Source organism: Sus scrofa, chromosome 9 (assembly GCF_054392235.1).
Source record: "Sus scrofa isolate SSC_HxYL_T2T_F1_AM1 chromosome 9, Sscrofa_HxYL_maternal_Yorkshire_Landrace_v2.0, whole genome shotgun sequence".
Taxonomy (NCBI): domain Eukaryota; kingdom Metazoa; phylum Chordata; class Mammalia; order Artiodactyla; family Suidae; genus Sus; species Sus scrofa.
This window is the reverse complement of record NC_139391.1, coordinates 47,440,469-47,445,514: the sequence shown is the minus strand read 5'-3', so window position 1 is coordinate 47,445,514 and position 5,046 is coordinate 47,440,469. Positions and strand designations below refer to the sequence as shown.

The 5,046-nt window shown below is 49.8% G+C and overlaps 1 long non-coding RNA gene across 1 annotated transcript; it reads left to right on the top strand.

Moving 5' to 3' along the window:
* Positions 1-238: 238 nt before the first annotated feature.
* Positions 239-4,469, top strand: LOC146399888 (uncharacterized). Its single transcript, XR_014816737.1, has 4 exons — positions 239-318; positions 857-2,038; positions 2,708-2,868; positions 4,027-4,469. It is a non-coding gene; the product is annotated as an uncharacterized LOC146399888 (long non-coding RNA).
* The last annotated feature ends 577 nt before the right edge of the window (positions 4,470-5,046 follow it).

Here is a 5,046-nt window from a genome sequence, read left to right as displayed (position 1 = left end):
TTTCCACTCCAGGTGGACCCTTCCAAGCCCTGCCATCAGCTTCCCTACTTGGGAGCCCTCTTCCTCTAGGCTTCTGCCTCTGAAGTGTGCCTCAGAGAGGCCCAGCTGGGGCCGGGAGGCCCAGGTCTGCCTCGGGTTGAGCCTCCGTGGTGGGCTGGCTTTGCTTCTGGCCCAGGAGCTGGGAGTGGGGGAGGAGGAAGCCTGGCTGAAGACAGGCAGCTGGAAGACTCTCCTCACCAAGTCTGGAGGACCCATGAGGGTGGCGATGGATGGAAAGGACTCCGAACCGGGCGGGGAGCTGGGCTTGGTATCAAAATCGTAAGGAGAAAAGAATTTGAACTTTCTTTGGGGGTTTGTGAATTCTGGAGAATAACTTTCTTCAATCTGACATCTTCAATCCTTATCCGAGGCTCTCAAATGCCTTTCCATTCTGGCCCCCGGACCCCCTCTGCTCTGAGTCCACTATCGCCTTCTCCTTTAGCCCTGGACTCAATGTTTTTCTGGAGATTATTGCAGTCTTTGGATGCAGATGAAGAAAAAACCAGAGACTTAGACCTGGTGGTTTACTCACAGACTCACAGCCAGTCACGTTCAAGCTGGGAGACCGCCCGGGTCCACCTCCCTCCCAAGCTGTGCTCCTTCCATTACACCCTCATCCAGATGTGTGTGTGTGTGTGTGTGTGTGTGTGTGTGCTTTCCCAGAAGTCCTCAGAAAATTGTTTACTGGCCTCTCTTCTCGCCCCCCCCTTCCTCCCCCCCCCCCCCCCCCCCCCCCCGTCTGTCTCTTCTCTCCCCGCTCTGGATGATGTAACGTAATGGGTTGTCTTTGTGTATGACATGTCCCCTCCCACCCCAGGCCTCCGAGGATCGGAAAGGCTGGCACTGGTCTCTCTGCCTCTTCGGGACACCTAGCATCCAGCCCTGTCTCAGGAAGAGGGAGGCGGTTTTGTAACTCTTCCCCAGCACAGCAGCCGTCTTGGTACCCATCTTGGATTCTAGGTGGAAATATGAAATGTTTTTAAAAAGGTAACGTGGAGGAAGCAGGAAGGTCAAGGGACCTGTGTGTCTAGGTTTGACTTGGCCTTTTACAGACTGTATGACCTCGAGCACCAGCACTTCAGTTTCCTTCCCTGTATGAGGGGGGTCCTGTCAGCCTCCCATGAGCTGGATTGAAGACGTGCTGCGCATGTACATGCTTGGTACACTGGAAAGGGTCCAGTCTTCCACGAACATCAACCGGGGGAATCAGGGGTGTTTGGACTTGCTTCCCCCTAGCATTCTGACAATGACAGCAGGAGAACAGCATCCTCTCCTCACCCCTGTCAAAGATAAGATCTAGTTGGAAGGACAATTCTTTTTTTTTTTTTTTCTTTTTAGGGCCACACCCACATGGAAGTTCCTAGGCTAGGGGTTGAACTGGAGTTGCAGCTGGCAGCCTGCACCACAGCCACAGCAATGCGGGATCCGAGCTACATCTGCGACCTACACCGCAGCTCATGGCAACACCAGATCCTTAACCCACTGAGCGAGGCCAGGGATGGAATCGTCATCCTCATAGATACTACTCAGACTCGCTACTAGTGCTGGATGGATGAGTCTTGACGATAAGCCTTATTATGGCAGAATGAACTATCTGGGGGATATTTCATCAGGGGGATATTGGGAATTAAAGACAAATCTAATTAGAGTCATTCCAGATGCTGAGAGTGCACTTATCAACGGATGTGGTGACTCTTCTCCTGTGAGCCATGCTCGGGAATGAGCATGCTTTCTTAGATGAATTCATGCTGGGGTTCTTGTTTTATAAGGGGCAGGGTCAAAGTCAAGCGAAGAGGAGAACTAGGACTTCCCAGGATGAGACCAGGCTGTGTTGGTTCTGGGGAAAAAAATGAGTGCTCCCCATGCCTGCAGACATGCTTGCTTCTTGGCCAATGAGGACCCCGGCCATCCTTTGGTGGGAGTTTGGAGTCCCAGAGCCCATCATTGCTCTCCTGAACTACCCACTGCTGCCAGGAGCAGAGTCTTCATGATCATCTGGGTAAATTCAAGGCCATAACTTAGAGAACTTTCTGCGGGGAGGTAAAGAGTAGGGAGTCTGATTTAGGGAACTTGAAAGACGGGACTTGAAGAAAAGGTGGGGGAGTTCCCGTCGTGGCGCAGTGGTTAACGAATCCGACTGGGAACCATGAGGTTGTGGGTTCGGTCCCTGGCCTTGCTCAGTGGGTTAACGATCCGGCGTTGCCGTGAGCTGTGGTGTAGGTTGCAGACACGGCTCGGATCCCGCGTTGCTGTGGCTCTGGCGTAGGCCGGTGGCTACAGCTCCGATTCAACCCCTGGCCTGGGAATCTCCATATGCCGTGGGAGCGGCCCAAGAAACAGCAACAACAACAACAAAAGACAAAAAAAAAAAAAAAAAAAAAAAAAAAAAAGAAAAGGTGGGAAATTGAAGAGACAAAGAGGTCTGGAGGGGAAGGGGGCAGAACCCTGTCCCTAGGCCAGCAGCTGTTGAACTTTCTCTTTGTTGATGCCTAGCGGTCAAGTCCACTTTCCACCAATGCTGGATTGCTCTTAAAGAGCTACCCGAGGGAGAGGAACAAATAAGCTTTGCATATCTCCGTTTCGGTCCTCTGTATTTGACCTGGGATATACCCACTGGGAAAAAGATGTATTTAGGAAAGGACAGCACTCTTTCCCCTATTTCTTGCAGGAGATTGCATTGAGATGGGACTGGAGGAGCACAGACTCCTGAGGGGTTACCTGAGGGAGTCACCATCGTCACTGGCAGAAGAGGGATCCAGGGGCCTGCAGTGGTGATGATGACACCCCTCCCATTCAGTGGAGACTCAATTCCCCGATGGCTGTTCACAGGTTAGCAAGGAATAACTTTTTTTTTTTTCCTTTTTGTCTTTTTGCCTTTTCTAGGGCCGCTCCCGCAGCATATGGAGGTTCCCAGGCTAGGGGTCGAATCAGAGCTGTAGCCACTGCCCTACGCCAGAGCCACAGCAATGCGGGATCTGAGCTGCGTCTGCGACCTACACCACAGCTCACGGCAACGCCGGATCCTTAACCCACTGAGCAAGGCCAAGGATCGAACCCGCAACCTCATGATTCCTAGTCGGATTCATTAACCACTGCGCCACGACGGGAACTCCCTAGCAAGGAATAACTTTTGAGAAAACTGAGTAACATCATAGGATCAGGATCTAGATACAAATATTCCTGAACACTCACTCAGGCTATAGATACTTGGGTAGGAAGACAGACCCAATAGGCCATCTTGTCCCACCTCCTGCCTTAGGCAGAACTGACCTCTCTTGATATATGATTGTCTTAATACGTCCCTATATCTTCAAGGATCACGACATGACATATTCTTCCATTCATTTACTCATCCATCTGTCCATCCAGCTTTTATTGAAAAATGAGTAAGATAGGGATCTTTCCCCCTTTTTTTCCCTTTTTTTTTTTAGGGCTGCACCCATGGCATATGGACATTCCCAGGCTAGGGGTCAAAATCAGAGCTGCAGCCTCTGGCCTACACCACAGCCACGGCAACTCAGGATCCAAGCCATGTCTGCAACCTACACCAGAGTTCATGGCAACGCTGGATCCTTAACCCACTGAGTGAGGTCAGGGATCAAACCCAAGTCCTCATGGATACTAGTTGGGCTTGTTAACCACTGAGCCACAACAGGAACTCCCAACGAGAGGAATTTCTAATGTCTAAGTACCTAATGTCATCTAACGTCTAATCTAATGTTTTCAGGTTATAAGTAAAAATAAAATATTTACTCTCTCATGCGTACATGAATGCATACATTTATTCCGCAAACGTTTGTGAGTATGTCCTGTGTCTTAGTCATGTTAGAAGGTGTCCCTGTATTTTGGACATGCTCCTTACTTTTCAAGCACACTAGGTAGTTTCCAAGGCTGGGAAATGAACCAGCAGGACAAATGTGGTTGAGTAAGGCTCATCTGTAACTACGTATTTGGACAAAATGACCTCTCACCACTCCTTCTGTTTAGGGATCTCAAAGTATTGAAGAGCAGAATCACTTTCCACAGGAGCAATTGTTTGCTGAGGGTTCATCCCAACCGGCAAAGGCCAGGCCCTGGAATTCCTAATCTTCGCCAATGGAAGCTTTTCCAAAGGAGCAGGTGAAGGAGCCTGGGATTCTTTGCCTCTGTCTGAACCTGCTCCCTGCCCTTCCCTGGGGTTCCCACGCCTCTCCCCTTGGAGCCTCTCAGCTTCCACATCTTCTTATAGAAGCGATGGGGGGAGGAAGTAGGCTGAGGTGTGGGACCGGAATCTCCCTTGAACTCTGAGTCTGATTCATCATAGAGGGGCTATCCGGTTGCTGGAAGGAGTGGGGGAGGTGAAGAGAGGGAGAGGGCTCTTCAGGCTGGGAAAGATCCAGCACTCTCATTAATGTCTGACACTTCCAATAAAAGCTACATATTCCCCAAAAGCAAGTTTTGAAAATCCTAGACTCTTTGAAGCTGGGTGTTTAACTGCCACTCCTTCCACACACTTCATAGGAAACCAAGCCCCTTGGCTTGCTCACAGGCTCCCACCTGGGGCAATTTCCCTCTGCCAAGCATCCGAGGCCCTTGTGTGTTTCTCCCATGAAAGGGAGGCCTTGGTCTTCACAGAATGAAGAATAGCCGCCCCCAGGGGCAGCAGCTGTGGTGCCAACAGGCTTGGAGGCTGGAGTAGGGCAGGGCTGGGTGGGAAGGAAGCCGGGGCAAGAATGAGGAAGCTGGATGGCGAATGGACTTGAGAAAGGGGACTCCTGAGCAGTCATTTTTCTAGGCTATTTTTTTCACCTTCATTTAACTGAAAAACTTAGCTCCTATGGAAGTGCTAAAATAGGAATATACTGAAAAGCAAGCCCTTCTTGATGCAGACAACCTGTCTCCTAAACTGGAAGCAACTACCATTAACACCTTTTCATGTATCACTCAGAAATGTTCTTTTTTTTTTTTTTTCTCTCAGAATTTGGTACTTTATTTTTTTAATTTATTTTTTAATTTTTAAAATTATAG